The sequence below is a fragment of the Cupressus sempervirens genome, chromosome 1, assembly GCF_028749045.1.
Source record: "Cupressus sempervirens isolate cs-2001-9-10 chromosome 1, ASM2874904v1, whole genome shotgun sequence".
Lineage (NCBI taxonomy): Eukaryota > Viridiplantae > Streptophyta > Pinopsida > Cupressales > Cupressaceae > Cupressus > Cupressus sempervirens.
In genome coordinates, this window is record NC_143118.1 from 889,991,133 (window position 1) to 890,010,036 (window position 18,904).

The 18,904-nt window shown below is 38.6% G+C and overlaps 2 protein-coding genes across 2 annotated transcripts in view; one reads left to right on the forward strand and one right to left on the reverse strand.

The window, feature by feature from the left end:
* The window catches only part of LOC149580713 (uncharacterized), a 124,278-nt gene that overhangs the window by 13,696 nt on the left and 91,678 nt on the right, over positions 1 to 18,904 (forward strand). Inside the window, exons 2-3 of the mRNA XM_089814555.1 lie at positions 13,093 to 13,375; positions 14,961 to 15,027. The gene's annotated coding sequence lies outside the window, so the exon portion shown is untranslated. The remainder of the gene's footprint in view (positions 1 to 13,092; positions 13,376 to 14,960; positions 15,028 to 18,904) is intronic.
* LOC149580714 (MLO-like protein 1) overlaps positions 1 to 18,904 on the reverse strand; it is a 155,423-nt gene that overhangs the window by 12,337 nt on the left and 124,182 nt on the right. The window lies entirely within an intron of this gene.

Below are 18,904 nucleotides of genomic sequence, written 5' to 3' on the forward strand. Positions count from 1 at the left end.
CTATAAAGGTGTTATTCAAATCTTTAAGAACAAACCCTCCTTTTCTAGATTCCTCCACCATCTCCCATATTTCGTCTTCTATACATTCCCAAATGAGTCTAAAGAAACTTCCTGTGACCCCATCAGGTCCTGGACTCTTGTCTTTTCCCAGACCCCATAATGCTTTTTTCACTTCCTCTTTAGAGATTGCAGCATTTAACCTTTCATTTTGCTCCTCTGTAATGCATTTCTGAATGCACTCCAGAACATCCTCATCTAAAGCCTCCTCCTCAATCTCCGCTCTACCTCTATCTTTGAAAAAATCTACTGCTGCTTTCTTTATCAAGATTGGGTCACAAATCACCTCACCACTCCATTCTTGATTGAAAATATTTTATTGGGGGCTCTTCTTATTTTGACTGAATTATGGAAGAACTCTGTGTTTCTATCCCCTTCTTTCAGCCACTTTCTCTTGATTTCTGCCTCTAGAACACTTCTTCTCTTTGCAAGGTCTCAACATACTCTTTTTTTAGCCTCTTTTCGTCTTTGAAATCATCCTCATTCATCCCTTCCTGGACTTTTTTTTCATTCAAAGTTTTAAGTTCAGCTTCCAAGTCCTCTTTTCTTTTAACAATGTTTTGGAAAGATTCCCTATTCCACACCTTTTGTTTTCCTTTTATATACTGAAGCTTCTTAAAGATTTTAAAGACCATGTATCCATCCCACTTCAGAGCTTCCCTCGGCCAATTTGCTACCATCTCCCTGAAACCTTCTGCCCTCAGCCACATAGCTTCAAATTTGAAAGGGCAACGATCAGGGGTGAGTTCCTTTTGTATTCTTAGACTAATAGGGAAGCGGTCTGATCCATGTATAGGTAAAATCTCAGCTTCCATAGACCAATCAAGTTTTGTCCAGTCACCCCCTAAAAGGAACCTATCCAATTTTTCAGCAATATTTACAAACCCTTGCCTTCTATTGTTCCATGTAAAATCCCCTTGTTTAAAGGGTATATTACTATATTGATAAGTCCATCTCCATAGCGAAGGTTGAAAAGTCTTCCTATGAAGTAGACCTCCAACTAGTACCTCCTTTTTTTCTTTTGGGTATAAGATAGCATTGAAATCACCTCCTACTATAGTAATTTTATCTTGTAAGATTTCCAGCATTTCTACTAGTGTTTTTCAGAATTCTCTTTTCTCTCTGCTCTAAGTTGGACCATAAACATTAAGGACATTGAATTCATATCCTAATTGTTTTCAGGAGACTTTTAACCACTGCCAATTCTTTCTCATTTGCATTATAATTCCATTCACTGTCTCCTTCCATAATACACACATTCCTCTTGAGGCTCCCTCAGCAGCCACCCATTCACTTTCCCATCTAAACAACTTTTTCCTCATCCTCTTTACATCTTTCAGCTTTATCTTTGTTTCTTGCATAAAAACTATATCCAGTTTTGCTTGATCCAGGCCTCTCCTGATCAAACGCATTTTGTTAGGGGCATTGCAGCCCTTGACATTCCACGAGAGGATCTTCATCCTTTCTGGGAGGGGTTCTTTCCCCTTCTCGTTTTCAGTTTACTTTGACCTCTGGCACTTCTTGCTCTCTGGATCAATGCATTTAATGTTCTTCCCCTTTTTTGGCTCTCTCCAATAGTTACTTTCTGATTTCTCAATGGTTCATTTTTCTTTAAGGATCATATTTTCTTCATCCCAAAGAAGTCATCATCATCATCTGCATCTCTATGTTCATCCTCCCATTGAGACTCTCCTCTGAGCTTGATTCCCCGGATCTTCCTTTTAGGTTTCTTATTGGAGAGATTTCAAAAACATTCTCCAATCCCCCCCTCTATTTCTCCATCCTGCCCAGTCATATACCCTTCATTCTCCTCCCATTCCTTTTGTGATTCTTCTGGCCATTCTGACACCATTACTATCTGGCCTCCTTCCTCCTGGGGATTTTGAGTTCCCACTCCTTCCCTTCGAACCCTTATTTCAGTTTCTTCTTTAGTTTTGTCTTCCATCCTCTCCCCCCTTTCTTCCCTTAGCCTCAGTTCCCTCCTATTTTCATCATTCTCCCTCCCCATCTTTCTCTGCAAATCTTCACCAATCATTTTTTCCCTTTGTGGTGTTTTCTTTGAGCCTTCACCTCTTTCTATATCTAAAACTTGTGCTAGCCCCACATCCATAATCTCACTGACCCCAGGCCCTTGATCCTGACAGTTGTTTGCTCTTGTTTTCAACATCATAACATTCTCTATTTCCGCATTATCCTTTTTCCACCAATTTTCACTCATCTTTTTTGATTTCTTTCATCTTGGCTATCTCTAAAGTCCTTCGGAACAACCTTTCTTCAATTTTTCCTTTATTCTGTCCTTGTTTACAACTTTCAGAGTCATGTTCTTCACACAAACAAAATTCATACACCTTTAACCCTTCCTCTAGAGACACTGGCTGTCTCCAAACTACCCCATCAATAAAGATCTCAATCAGTTCTGGGATTGGATGATTGTCATTTCACATTATACATATTCTTGGAAACTTTTGTAGAGTTTCCCTATCCACCATTTTGTTTACCGCATGGGGTAAAGAAATCAATGCATACAGATAGTAGACAAGAACAACAGTACTCCTTTTATTATTCGCATATGCCAAAGAGATTACACAATGCTTATGATGATGATGATTTACAATGATCTTGGATGGTGTATATATACTTCTCGAAGAACTTTCCCAAAGGGGTCTATCGGCTACATACAATTACCGAAGGGCCCGTCAGCTACATAACAAGAAGCTTCTCGAAGGGACCCGTCGGCTACATAACAATAACCTTCCCGAAGGGACCTATTGACTACACAATATCTATCGACGACATCATCCCCCCCAAAAGAAAAAAGTCGTCTCCGGACGACAATGACAAAATATCCTAGATAGATTAACAAAACAGAGTACATTAACTGACTACTACAACAAAATAGATCTGTTTCCGTCACACCACTTTCACATTTGTTCTGACCAAACTGGTCTCCAAACCACGTTGCATCTGTAGCCTCTGCTAACACAATACTGTCTCCTTAATCAAACTGACCTTGATAGCCACCTGTGCTGCTTTCTTCGCTTCCAACTCTTGGGTACACTGAGCCAAGTGTTGCGGTACTACCTTTGACTGGATGATCAGCTCTTCCCGAGCTCTCTATGCATCCACCAAGTGCCTCAAAGCGTATCACCCCTCTCGAAAGGCTTGCTCCGTTGATCTTTCCACCTTTGACATACTATGCCTGTAGCAGCTCCAGGTCTCATCAACTGGTCACACTTCCCACGACTGATAACTGCATCGATTGGGGGTCTAGGGGGCATCGCCCCTAGCGGGGTCAAGGGGTAGCGCCCCTGTAGGGTCCTGGGGCAGCGCCCTAGGCGCGCTCCTTATTGCAATATAGGGTGGGGTCAAGGGGCAGTGCCCCCGCCGCCAAGACCAAATTAACACTCTCAAACCCACACAAAACTCCATGGAACACACCTTTTTTGTCATTTTCTTCCGATTCCACACTTTTTCTGATAACTGCTTATGTTTTACTACCTATTTATGTCTTTCCCTTCCCTTTGGCATCATAAATTAATCAAACTGAACATTTTTGATTTGTCGTCTTTTTTTTTTTGAGAACCTCTTGCTTCCTAAAGAGTACGATTCCTTCCTGTGATGGTACGGCTTGGCTTCCTCTTTGATTGGCCATATGGATTGTTTTTCTTTTGCACTGCTGGTCACTGTACGAAATTTGCTGTCTTGGCTTTGCCGTACAGAATTTCCAGCGACTGCCAATTCCTTCTACCGTACATTGGATGACCTTTTTTTTTCTCCTTCAATTCTTTCAAAATGCATTGTACGGTTTCCTTGTTAGTTTGAAACAACTTGAACTCCTCCAACCGTATGGCTATGTATCCTCTCCTTGCTTTGACGTATGACATTCATTTTTAATGACCGGTACGGTTCTCAAGTTTTGGCAGCTTCCACTCGGTGTATGGCCACATACCATACGGTCAACTTCAGCCCTCTCTTGCCATACATAGGACGACCCTCCTTTGTTCTTTTAGCTTGGTTTAGCACCGTACGACTTCTGCTCTTAATGTGCAGTCTTTATTTCTTTTGCTCCTTCTGTGCCAATCTCCATACGGCTTACGTGCGACTTTATAGGACCGTGAAACACTTCAATTCCACCCTTCTCCCATCGTATGCGTACAACCTTTCTTATTTTGCACTAGCTTCTTGTTGCTGCATCTCGTACGATGCCCAACCTTCAATATTTACCTCTTTTTCTTCCGTACGGTGGCTTTAATAGACCTGTAAGCATTCCTTGAGGTTGTACGGTCATGCCTTGAATTGTTTGTTCTCGACTTCCTTTCATCATACATGTACGGTCTTAATTTCCTTTACTACATCCATCTCAATTCTTATTTAATGAGCTCTTTCCTAGTCGTATGCTTGTTTCTTCACTGGTCGTACGGTGACTTATTTAAGGTTTTCCCAGTCGTATGGTTGTTCTCTACTAGCTGTACTATAGGTCGTGCTTCCCTTTGATTTTATTTCCTACTTTTAATACTTTATCTTTGATTCCTTTTTATTACTTCGACTTAGAATTATGTTCACTCTGTATCTTATTTACTTATTATACATAGATACATTATTTTATAGTCGTTTTTTCTTTCTCAGTTGTATGTCGTGGGGGACCATTTCTTTCATGGTATATTTTTAACTTCGATCCATTTACTGCATCTGGTATTTCTTTTCCATCCAATGTCCATAACTTAATTGCCCCGTTATATCCAACTTCCCATAATTTGTACAATTTGACCCATTTAACTTTGAACTTTCTAGGCCTGATTTCATTTTGTCTGTTATATTTCAACACTAACTCTCCTGGTTGGAACTTGTTCAGTTTCAGGTGTTTATCATGCCATGCTTTGTTCTGTGTCACCTCCGTGGCCATTGTGCCTGCAGTCATCGCTCATCAAGTTTATTTAAGTTACACGATCTCTCCTCAGGTTTTCCATATCGCCTCGTTTGTTCTCGACACTCGGTACCATGAATTCCGTCGGCTGCCACTCCTTGTCGTCAATAACTGTATTCTTGATTTTAGAACCTTCACTCCGTACTGTTGAAGCTTTTATTAAACTCTTAATCTTTGTTTCTTGTGCAGACCGTATGTGTTTTCCTTGTTGCTAACACCTTTCTACTATATCCGTGGTTCAACATAACATTTTCTTTCCGCATGGTCCATTCACTGTGTTCCGTATGGTGGGATCTTTTTTTTTTTGGGGTCGTACGATATGTTCTTCCCTTCAGCTTCAGCCATAACCACCTTTCCTTCTTCCGCTTCTTTGTATTCCTTCAAACATTCATTTTCCTCTTCTTTCTCACCTTTGTCAACCCTTAACATATTACAGCCCGAAAAGAGCTCGTAATCCTCCATATGCCAGTGGAAAAGGCTGTTCACCGAATCCAAATCATCGTCCGTCGATCCACCTTCCAATCATAAGACTCATTCCTCATTGGGTTCCTATCGCTGCTTTCTGTCATCCTCTTCTTCGGAATCAGATGATACGGCTTCTTTGCCCACCATTTATGTGTGTAAATCAATAGTGAATTGTCGTCCCCTGTTTTCCATTGATAGTGTATTCTTCTTCTAGTTATGCTTGACTTTCGCTTGCACGACCCATCTACGGCCCAAAATGGCGTCGTGTCCTCTTTGTTTCAGTAGGATGACGACGAAATCGAGTAGGAATGGCTGTGTTCAATCGTCACTGGTTGTGCCATCAAGACGCCGAGAGGTTTAATGCTGTGTTGGTTTGCTGTTAGCAACTGGAATGTAGGTGGCCAAAATGTTGGCTGTCCCAACCTCTTCCAAGTGTCCTTCGGTAACACATCCACACTGAACCCTCCGTCCACAATTGTATCTGTCAGAACAGTTCCCAGAATTCCCATCTCGACCACCACTAGATGCCGTCCGAATGTGAGGGCTAGCAGCAACGGGTACTCTGTACGTGGTCCACTTTCCTTCTCCCTTGTTCTCTAGGTAATTTAGTAGTTGGAGCTATGTTTGCGAGTGCCAATCGGAGTCGAGGCATTGTGAGCAGCAGATCGTTTATCTTGACCTGTACTTCAGTTTGTAATATCTGTCGTACGATATTTTGTTCTGCGTAGTTTCTTGTTGAGGTACTAGTAGTGTCCTTCAAGTTTGCTTTCTTTGGTTGCGTCGCCTTCTCAATTTTCGCTCGTGCCTCTAATCTCTTTTTGTCCTCTGCCGAGTCGGGATAGAGTTTTGCTTGCTTTCGTGTGATTGCCAAAACCTCCTCTTCGTTTGTCCCGATGGTGATCAAATTCACTCCTAATTTTGGGCACTTGGCATCTTCATGATCTCTAGGACCGCACCATCGGCATAACAACTTTGGTGTGTTTGCCATTGTACAATCTCGAGCAAAGTGGCCCCACAAATTGCATGCTCAGCATTGAACCATCGGCCTTTCGTTCGCATTGTACTGAATTTGACAACGGCTTCCATTATTATTGTTAGCATTGTTGTTTTGTGCTCGCCTATTATTTTTGTACCCTCTTGACGTGGCACTCTCATTACTGGTATTTCCGCTCCCTTCTGATGCAAAAGCGTCCTGGGTTAGGAGCACTTGTTGAGGTCCTCTTGTTTTCATATTGAAGGGGCATTCCTTTGTAAAATGTCCCATGATCTGGCAGATCTCGCAGAACTGGTTCTTCGGACAGGATCCCTTTGTGTGACCTTCTGTCTTACATTCCATGCACCAAAGGTCATTTCCCTTCATCTCCCTCTGCATGTTCTTAAATTCTTTCATCATTCGGATCATATCCTTCTAGAGGGCTAGGACCTTCTTGCTACCCTTTTCGTTATCGCTGCTGTCTTCTTCCGAAGACACTTCGTCATCTGGCTCGAATGAGCTACTCTTCTTTTTTGTTTTCTGCTCACTTTCTAAGTTCATCGCCCGATTGTATGCTTTAGTGTATGACGATGGCAGTACAATCTTCATTTTCATACGTAGCAGTTTACGTGTTGGTTCTTCACCAGACCAAATCATCACTTCAAAACCAAACGACAAGTGTTTTTTGTAGGAGACGGATTTCAAAAAGCAACGATTAAGCTTCCACATGGTTAACAGGCATCGAGACTTAAGCACACCTTCGTGGGTCCTAGGGGAAGTAAAACAGAGGAAAATAATGGATAAGAGATGCTTGTCTTTAGTTGAGTGTATCAGGTTTTGAATTATAGCAACAACCTTGTAATGCTTCATCCATGTCTCTATGGCACGATATTGAATGGATTGGGCATAGTCATTAGATGCTGTTAGACAAAGAAGAGCTCAAGTTTTGGCTCCTGAAAACCTAGACAACCTTTGGACTAAAGGTCGAATCTATAAAAAATAAAATTGGTAGGTGTCGAGTGTATTTATGGACTGTAATGGTATTTGAATACGGTACATACACACACAATTGTTAGATAGTCTAATACCGATATTCAGTTGTTGGATGCATGTAAGGAGTTAATGACAAATCCAATGGAGCCAAATCTTGTCGCAGGTCGTTATCACTACAGGAATTTTCTTACTCATTTTATCTAAGGGCGAAATTGTCATATTTGTAATAGTAAGATCATTGCTCGTTTTTGGGCTGAGAAATAGAGAAGGAATATAATCTCAAGAGGTCAAGCTTAGCATATATGATATGGATTTCTTCTGTAATGAGATAAAGTTTTAACAAAATAAAGTTTGAACTGAGATTAAGCTTGTTGGGAGAAAAGAGACCAGTCTGATTAAGAACAAGGCTTGAAGTTAAAAGAAAACAGACCATTTGTCAATCTCAAAATCACACTTAACGAGTCAGGGTTCCTTCAAAAAGCCTTGGAAAATGTTGGAGACTGGCATATTAAAGCAGTGAAACTATTGGAATCTGGAAATTTGCTCCTGAATAGTCAGAATGCATGGAATGTTGCTCATGATAACAATGAGGACAGGAGCAGTCTTATAGTGGAAGTTAAAGAACTGATTGCTTTCTTAAATCCATTGTAAAAAGTGTTACAGCACTTGGATTGGAATTAAACGAAATCACAAAGCTAAAGGAGGTTTCTGCTGCATTGAAATGGGACTTAAGGCTCTTTCTTTTCCCTCCATGTCCCCCTCAACGTAGGATTTTAACAGTCTCATAGACAACGCAAGAAATCTACCTATTAGGGCTGGAGAATATAAATTATTGGAGAGCTATTTGTTTGAGAGTAAACAGTGACAAGTATGATCAGCATGTAGTAGAGGTTACATGATCAAGCTCAGTTGTAAATTCTGAGTACCTGATTCTTGTTTGAAAGGTGGTTCTATATTGGGTATGGAGTATGGATTGCTAAGCATTGATCATCAGTCCACAACATCATGCAGGTAATAACAGATTGATGACAGAGAATTTTTTAGAGCGTACAATAGCTACTGAAGAACATTTTGAGCGTTACTGTAATCACTGTATTGGAAGAGAATAATGCATGACTATGGTAATTTATGTTCCTGAAATCTTCAATGGTTTCTAGCTCTTTGAGGAAGGTTAAATGTTTTAGCGCTGCTAGATTGACTAGACTACAAAATCAGGAAGGGATTCAGATAATTTCAAGAAGTTGCTATGAAGCCACACGAATTGTCAACCCGAAATTCAGATTCTGTTGTAAAAACTGAAATCCTCAACATCTACATGGATTATCAAAGACTCCCTAACCGAATTCAGAATGATTTATCATTCAATGATTATATGGATTTTTATCTTGAGTAACTAAATATGGCTGATATGGCAAAACGAAAGTATCTAGAGTTGGCCCAGGATCTTTTTGCAAAGGAACAACACACAGGAGTGTGCGAAGAAATTTTGATAGATTAGAAATTATCTTTTGGATGATCTTGAAATAAAGGAGCAGACAACTTCCAGGGATGGGCAGCCTTCTCACAATCACATAGCAGATGTTACACAAGGTGCAATTTTCTTTGTTGGTGAATTGGAGGTAAGCCTTGTCAAGTAAGAATAATGAAGCAAATTGCACTCAAAATAATAGTAGTTTGGGACCTTGGCATCATAAACCCTATATTCAGGATACTCAGAATGTGAATTTAGAGGAACAATTGAGGATGACACTGCAAGACAATGAACAGTTTCAACAGGGAGATAATGAAATACATGCCTTATAGAATCAGTTGAAGGTTAATGAAAATAGTATTGTAACTTCTTTGATACGTTACGACAACACTCATAAATTGGTGGAAGATCTATACAAAAAGGTTCAAAAGGGAGTGGAAGGAGATTGGCTTGTTGCTAACTTGCAAGTGATCATGACAACTCTTGAGACTATGAAATCAGATTATTTGCATTTGCTTTCTGACAGGGATAACATTCTTAAGGTTGCTGAAATTCATGTTGGTCAGCTAGATAAAGAAAGGAATGAGATTATGGAACTCAAAAGGGAGCGCAAGGATTCTCATGAGGCATTAGATGATGCTTGTTTTTCTCTTCAATGAGTAGAAAATCAGATCAAGGTCATGAATCAATCTCGGGAACATGAGGACAGAGTGAGACATGAATTTTTCCTAGAAGTCATCGATGAACTTGAGAGCATTCAGCAAACTTATGACTTGGATAGCTGCACCAAACGATTAAGTTGCAAAACTTCAGATTGCTTTCAGCTGATAGATGACCCCTTGTTTGAAGTGGCTGTTGACTAGACGTCCAATAACCCACTTTTTATGATAGATGAGGAAGTCTCTCCTATTTGCCTTGAGGAGGAAGAAATTGATTTCAGACCTTGGAATACTGATTCAGATCCTAACAGTGATTCGGGGACTCCGCTTGGGAATGATGAATCAACTTTTGTTGCTTATCAGTTGATCAACCCCAACATATTTTCTGATTTCAACCCTATCAGAAGTTGGGTGATTTTCCTTCATCAGCTGCTAAGTACTTCTTGGTGGAGTAGCTATGTGAGGAATGTGGTTATATTTCCAACATCTTTCAATTTCATAGCACCTATATACTTGGGAGTTCTCCAGGTTGATGACAATGGTGTTGGTTTTGATGTCCTTGAGATAGTGGTTTTAGCTTATGAGCAACTCATTTCCTACATCACCCATTTAGGGCAGGTCTTCACACTCTACTCGATTACACATGGACCTTTGGTAAGCTTCTACCTCATCGTAGCAGCGGAACGACATAACAGAGTTTGGGACCCAGGTGTTGGCAGATTACATCTATGGTTGGACGAGGATTTTATTGTGGTCTGGGTGTTGGCTAGTGTTGATCAGTTTATAGGTGCAGGTGCTGAGTTCTTTCAGAGAGTTTATGGGATCTAGGGATTCAATTGAAAGTCTTGTTACAGAGAGACATTTGGCTTTGCAGTATGGCTGAAATTGTTTTCAGTTTGGAATTCAGGGCTGCCTGCAGACTTGTATGGGATCCTGGTACTGATTGCTTGGGGGCAAGCAATCTCAAGGAGGGGAGATTTGTAATGTCCCTTCTTTGGGGACATTGGAATTATTAAGAAGAACAGAATTTGCAATATTAAATAAGCTGGAGATTTGTTGTTAAAGGACAAATTAATATTCCATGTGGACACATGAGGACAAGGAGGAATATAAGACGATGGCCAGAGGGAAGTCGAAGGGTCTCAGTTTGTGTTAAAAAGGGGAAAAACACATTGAGGAGTATGCTTGATTTTTGCTATTTAGTTCAGCTTTCTCTCTTGGAGAGTTTCAAAAAGCTTCAGCTTTCAGCCCGTGTGAGGACGTAGCCCCTTGTGCAGGCAAGTAGTGGACGCAAACCCATTGTTCGTGGAGATATCATCATAGGTGTCTCATTGAGCTTACAGGTTCTTAACCTCTCATTCCAATCCGACTGTTGCATTCTGTATTTAGGATTGGTTTTTTATGTATTGGTTATTGTATTGCTGTTGTATAATACAATAACGTTTAGTTGTCGGGTGTTATATTGCGGTTATAAAAGGCAATATCATTGTTTAAGGATTTATAAAAGTTTCTGGTTTTATCATACCAGTTTGTAATTCATGGTTGCATGTTGATATTTTGAATGTTATTGCGAAATAATGGGTCATATTTAAGAATCTTTTGGTTTATTATAGCACTGTGTCTCATTTTTGTGTACACCCGAATCTGAATGTTATATCTGAGGAAAGTGAATTAATTGGAAAATTCTACTGGTTTTTCGAATGTGCTGTAAATTATCTGCAAGGTATTATTTCTAAGTGTATTGTTAAGGGAAATCCAACAAATATCCTATTCGGGATATTACAAGTCTTCTCCAACAATTTTTCAGCGCTTCTGTGTCCGTCGACAATCTTCTGAAACCTCCTTCTGCATTCAGCTTGTTGTGCCAAAATTAGATTTCCTTGTACTGTGCGTATTTCATCCTTTTCTTTCAGCTTATTCTTATTTTTGTTCAGCTGATTCAGCATTAGTCTTCATTCCTCTGCTTTTCTAGGTCCATTGGGCAACGACACCAAATGTTTACTACATGGGGTAAAGAAATCAATGCATATAGACAATAGACAAGAACAACAGTACTCCTTTTATTATTCACATATGCCAAAGAGATTACATAATGCTTATGATGATGATTTACAATGATCTTTGATGGTGTATATATACTTCTTGAAGGGGTCTGTCGGCTACATACAATTACCAAAGGGCCCGTCGACTACATAACAAGAACCTTCCCAAAGGGACCCGTCGGCTACATAACAATAACCTTCTCGAAGGGACCCGTCGGTTACACAATATCTATTGACGACACATTTCTATTGCCTTAATGGATGTTCCTAGCTTGTTTCCTATCGTTTTGTAACATTGTTCCTGCCAATATTCTTGAGGCAAATTTCTCAACCCTATCCATAAAGGGAGTTCCTTTATTACCTCCTTTGTTGGATCAAAATTTATGGTCCATTTCTTCATATAAAACCCATACCATCCGTAAAATAAGGGCCACTATTCAAGATCCAATCCCTATCATGTGCTATATTAACTGTCACCATACGTAAACCATTTTCAAGGGTTTTAAAGTCTTTCACTTCCCCCCATTTTTCATCACACCATTTTTTAACCTTCTCTATTGGAGGATTTGGCCTTCCCCATTTTAGAAATAATGTATTTTTCTCCAAAAAGTCACTCCTCACCTTTATCAAATTGTTGTCTAGCACAAATTTCTCCAACGTGCATCGTTTCCACTGTTGATCCTCAACTATTTGCTTCTCCTGGTTTTCCACTCCCTGAGGTTTTCTTAATTTTTTTGCATATTTTCAAAAACCACTTTCCCACCCAGATTCATTGATGTGGATCTTTGCATCGGGCGTGTTCTCCACACATTTTCATTTTGCCTTTCTCTTCTATTTGGCCATTTATTCCTATTATTTTGTCCCACTCTTTTCCATTGATAGTTTTCCTTGAAGTGTTTGTTCCCATTTTGCCATCTCCCATTCCTATTCCCCTTGTAAAACCTTCCTTCATGTCTTCTGAAAGGTTCCCAACCATTTCCAAACCTCCCAAACCTCCCATTGTTTCTACTGGTTGCTATATACCTTCCCTGAGCACTTGTTCTCCATCGCTCCACCATTTTTTTATCCAATACAAGCCCATTTGTTGAGGAAAGTATGCTTGGATATTTTATTTTCTTTTGATGCCTTTGTGGCTTTTTTGAGTTCTGATTTTTTTTGAGCCCTTGGTGAAGTATAAGGGTTTGTATTTGATTGTTTATTCCACTGCTAAGGTATAGTGGTTTGATCTGAGGGTCAGTATTCAATCTGCAGCTGAGGTATTGCAGCTGTTCTTTTCTCTTCTGTTTTTACTGTGGTTGGGAGTTATAAGTGGTTTGTGAGTTTCTCTCTCCTACTGTATCTATTGTGACTAAGGAGGAGTCATTTGCTGAAGTTTGTATTGGATCTGTTGTGAGAAGTTCTGATTTCATTTGATAAATCTGAAGCTAGAATTTGGTGGAATTAAATGCTTTAATCCCACGCTTGACCTGTGATCTGGAAGAATAATTGTTGTTGTTCATTTAAGGCAGTGTTGGGCATTGATAGTGACCTGCAATCACTCCAAATAGGCCTGCACCATTTCTTTTTGGTCTGCAAATCACATTCAAGCTTGCATGTGAATGACACCAGCCCTGCATTTGGGATTTAGAGGTGGGCAGCTGAGCCTGGATATCAATGTTTGCGTTTTTGGGAGGAGCTGTCTTAAATCTGAGATTGCCAAGTGTATCTCCAGCTATCATTCTACAAACATTGGCCAACGTGGCTGTGGAAGGGCTGTGAACAGACTGAAGAGAGGTTGCTGATCGATTCAAGGTGGAATTCATAACACTAAGTCAAGTTATTCAATTGCTTAAATCAGGTTCCAATTGTTATTCCAGTGTTGATACTTGCGCTTCAGATAAAACATTAAATTTTGTGAATGTAATAAGTGCTGAAGGTTTTGAGAAATAAGTGAAGTTGTTGAAATTTAAAATACATTAAGCTGGTTTTTTAGTAGACATTTAGTTGGCTCTTCCTTTTGAAAATTATTTACAATTAAGAAACTGTTTCAGTTGGCAAGTACAAAGCTTGAAATCGCAACCGTTTATTGTCTTGTTGGAGAGCTAGCTTGCAAATTGTTTGACAAAATGTCAAACCTCTGATTAGCTTAGGAAATTGTGTGCTTAAGATATATGTTTGAAGCTATAGCCAGGTTGGGGTTTTTATAGACTATAGTGTGCACCGTGAAGAACTATGCAGTTCTGAAGGTCTTTGTTTGGACTTGGTGGTGGGGGGTCTGCCTCCTTAACCCTGCCCTATATTGCAATAGTGAATGCCCCGAGGGTGCTACTCTTTGACCCCACTAAGGGCACTGCCCACAAACCATAATTTGCAGTCTCAGAATCGGAGAGTACTTGGCAAACCCAAAATTTTCAACTCGGCACATACTTGACAAACAAATGACAAAATCTTGGCAACTTACAAAGTAAAAAAAGTTAAAATCTCTTAAAGAAAAATATTTTTTTGTAGAATTCAATTACAAAATGTATTAAATTAGAAATTAACATCTCAATAGAGGAAATGCGTAGCTTTATAGCACTACCATTATGTGAAAAATGCATCTTAACCATCATTTTAACTGCATCGACAATTTTACGTAGATTTTTTTGCATGTATAAAAAATGCAAGAGTTAAACTTGGGAGTATTCGCCCAGAAATAAAAAATTGAGAGTACTCCGCAACTTGGAGAGTACTTGCAAAGTTTGCAAACTATGCCCCAAACCATAGTTCCTACTACCTAGAGTCTCCAAGACTCTCTGAGTCTTGGCAAGTTCCAAGTCAAATGATCTTGGCTGAGTCCCAGGGTCTAGGATTCTCCAAAAACTCAGCCTAGTCAAGACTCCCTAGAAAATCTAGTTTTCGTTAAGTCTTGTTAAGTTCCGAGTCGGTTCAGCCTTGTCGAGTCCAAATCTAGGAACTATGCCCCTAACCTCCATAAAACTATGGAAAATGATGCCAAAGTAAACTAACTTTTGGCTGCTTCCACTCTCCAATATGTTACATTTGAGTAGAAAATATGAGCACACTTTTATTTAAGTGGCAGAAGCACTGCTTGTGTTTTTAAATGGTCCTACATCATCTAATGTCAATGATGATGGTTCTGTTGATGATTTAGAAAATCCTTATGATGCTGAATTTGATCGTTGAACTTGATATTATTATAATTTTAATATAGAACTTGAAATCTAAACACTAATGTATTACAATATTTATCATTCATGTTTTAAACGATATTAGAGTTTATGTTGTTTTGTTAATATTATGCTATGTGCTATTGTAAATTTAATTTTGAGTATGTGTGTGTTTATCTAGGCATATGTGTTTGCGTGTTTATAATTTTTACATTTTTTTGGTACAGATGATTCCAGCCCCAATTTTTATTTTGTAGGATCATGGACCAGAATCTGTACCAGCGCTGTAAGTTGGTAAGATGGATGTTCCTAGTTTCATTCAGTTATAAAAATACAGTTTTCAATTTTTAGTGTTTCTGTGGTATCTTCCATGATGAGAACAAATGATTTTTATGACAACATCAGAGTGAATTTTAAGAACTTCAACGTCAGAGGGTAGTGCATCCCTATTTTTAAGAACATCACCATTTTTTAAGAGGAGCATATTTTGAGTTTGCTATTTTCAACAAAGTATGTTATTTTTAGCTTTCTACTATTTATTCATTCTTTACTTATAAGCCTTGCATTAATTGTTGTTGGCTCATCTATCAATTCATACAAGTTAGATGACTATTAAAGGATGTAGTGTAATGATTTTGATTGTCGATTCCAATCATTATTCATAACATTTGAATTAGCAGATGAGATTATTTGTAATAAGGTTTGCACATTGTGCCGACATAAATACAGTTGGCATTCATTCAATTTTTTTCATTAAGCCATTGTATAAAAGAGTCGTTGAAGTAGAGATCTGTTCAAAGGTTGTTTTGTTAATGAGAAAATGAAGAAAGTAATTTTTTAGCAATTGTGGTTGTTCACTATTCACTATTTGCTGAAATGCCTTTTCAATGAAAGATGAAGTTTGGGAAGGTTTTCAAAATTTTTAATGGTTCGTCAAATTGTGTTTTCACCAAAAAGAATCAAGTATCAAAGTGTTTCAGTGAACTTGAAATTCATATACCTCTTAGTTTACCGATGAAGTGTTCCACCAAGTGAAGTTTTGCCGAAGCCAATTTCACTCAGAAATAAAGGTTCATCCATGGGTTTTGTTTCAGCAAATTTTCCAGTTTGTGAACCTTTGAGTTTGCTGATTTGCCTATTTTGCCAATTAAAGGTTCACTTATGAAACCTATGATAAAGTTGCTCAGTGTAATCAATGCACTGCGTGGCTCAGAAACCTTGTAGATCGCCAAATGCTAGGTTTTGTTATTGTTCATTGAGCCGAAAAGGAAGAGGAGTGGCCTCACCAGTTGTCCAAACGGTGGATTGCATTGCTTCAAGAGGCAGACCCATCTCAAGGTTGTGAGGTTGCAAGATCTTGCCTCGTGTCCAAAGGTCCACATGTCCCTTTCCCATGAGCCGTCTTCACATCATAAGTTTGTGAGGCTAGAAATCTTCAAAGTGCAATGAAGCAAAATCTCACATGTCCTTGTGAGACCATTGGATCAAAAAGCCACGATGATTGTTGATCTGTTCTAACTACTGATGATTGACGGGGCAACATTTAAAATGGGAAAATGGTTATCTGTGAATTCTTTGTTTCTGCAAAGAAAGAAGAAGCTAGGGTATCCTGTATGAGAATCAGATTTCTGCAAAGGAAAAAACAAATGCAAAATGATTGAAAAGAGTCAGAAAATTAAATGCAGAAATTGTATCTTATCCAGCAGATGACAAAATATTTGATTTGAGAATCAAATCAAATCAAATTTTCGACGATTTTCAAGCAGCAAGGTGGTTTGGCCCATCTTTGTAGTTTTGTGTGTTTCTGTTGTCAAATGAACACTTGTTTATAGCTTTAAGCTTGTTTTTCTCCCTTGTTTCTACAAAAGGGAATTATGAGCCTTCTAAAGAGGTTGGTTGGTTCTAAGACCCAGAAAGGGGTAGAGGAAAAGACTGCTATCTTGTTGTTGGGTAAAGGTCTATGATTATAAGCCATTGCATGGCAGTATCTTTGCATTTTGTATTGTATTTATATGAAATTCATATTGTATTACATCTTGTCTCCAGCCTTAACTGTAATAGCTTCTGACTGAAATAACAAAGGATTACTGAGTTGTTCTTGCACATTGTTATAGTGAGTTGTTTTTGGCGATTGCTTTCTAAGGGGTGGAATAAATGCTTTCGAGAAAACAATGTAGTTGTTATGGGTTTAGAGGGATTATTAAGTATGAGTTGTTGCAGGCTTTAGTAGGTCATATTATCAACTCATGCTTGGAATATGTTTGATATTATGATGTAAAATGCATAGCATATGACTGTTTTGCACTGATGTTTTCTAATTTTGGAAGCAGCCTCCAAAATCTTGAAATTAAACAAAATTATGCTTTACTTTTTAGGTTTATTTTATTGTTTTGCTTCAAACCAGAGTTTAAATAAGATCAAGGGATGTAGCATTCTTGATTTTAGCCACACAAATCCTTGATATTAGTGAAGTTTATCTGTTGGACACTATAGTGTAATTCTAAATCATATTCTACTTCCAGAGTCATAAAAGGTGACCCCCAGGTTTTTTAGGGTCTGAAGTGCGTGGTGTAAAGGATATCAGATTTATATATGAATGAGAAAACTTTTTCTTTTATTTATATTCCTTATGATTATAAATTTATCTCTAAGATCTTTGACTGTAAAATCTTAAATAGCTATGTCAATATATATATATATAATCTGAATGCAAAAATATTTTATTGCCGAACTCTGCACTATATATTGATCGAAGACTGTGATGATTTATGTGTTCGCTATTGTATATCTGCAGGTCGAGGCAAAGCATTGTCTATCGTACAGGGTAAACAAATGTTTATCACATTAAGATAATAGAATGTAATGCAGAATAGGATACTTTATTCATATAAGCACATATGCAATTCCAATTACAATGATGATCCATAAGTCCATTCGGACGATGTACATATACTTTCCCAAAGGGGTGACTCAACCATCATGCATCCTTTTAGATACCAATTCTACCCGTTGGATATAATACCTATTACCGACAACTTCATCCCATCCAAAAAGTAAAGTCGTCTTTGGGCGACAAAATAGAGACAACTTATACATCAAAACTCAAAAAATATGATTCAACAACTAATCCACTAATTACATCAAAGTTCACAACTAAGAAGAAGGACTCATCCCTAGTGTGGTAGACGTCCGTGCTCTAAGCTTGTTTAGTTATGTTCGTAGCTCACACACTTGCTTGGTACTAGTCTCCAAATCTTCTTTGGCCTCCATCTGAATTTCGAAGGTTGTTTGCATCATCTTGGCAATCTCTCCAAGCTTTGTCTCCTCCGCTGCCTCCTGTTGTAGCTGACTCTTCTCTCGCCTTGCCTCATCTCATCTTGTTGAGCCATAAATGTTGTCCTCTCGGATTCCCAGTCTACTCTCTTCGACTCCTGAGCCCTCTTTGTCATTACCTATGTTACCCGAGGATGCGTTTCCACCCCTAAACCCGAAGTTTTGGAAACAGAGACAGTTTCAGGGATAGGGGACGACAGGGGACGTTTCCCAGACGTCCCCACTTAGAGAAGAAAATAGGAAACGTGTCCTCGAAACTTCTGAAATGGTTAACGAGTTTCTGAACCACGTTGACCATTTTGGGGATTGTTTTTCCGTTTCCTAACGTCCCAAGGACTGCATAAAACGTTTCCTATTAAAATTTATTAAACTTAAAAAAACCATTAAAAAAATGATTTTCCAGTCATCTGTGGGCTCGAACTTGTGGAAGTCAATTTTTTTATAAAATATAGTATAAAATGAATGATTAGGGGCGGCTTTCATAGTATCTTTGTTTCATTTTGAGGCTTGGGATGATAGTGATGGTGACTTTGATATGGACGATTAGGGGCAACTGCCTTAGTATCTTTTGTTTTCATTTTGACTTTGATGTTTCAGACTTTGGAGTGTTTTGTCTTGACATTATAATATTATATGATCATTGATAGTTGATACATTGATGGAATGATTATATATCAATATGATCATTGATACACTACAGTTGATACTTTAAAATTTGAGTCTTTATCTATTCAACGTTTCCATTTTATTGAGAATTGATGTTTTTCATTCCCTTTCATTTCATTATGTACTAATGTTATTTTAAGTACTTAAATGACTATTGAAAATCATGCTATTT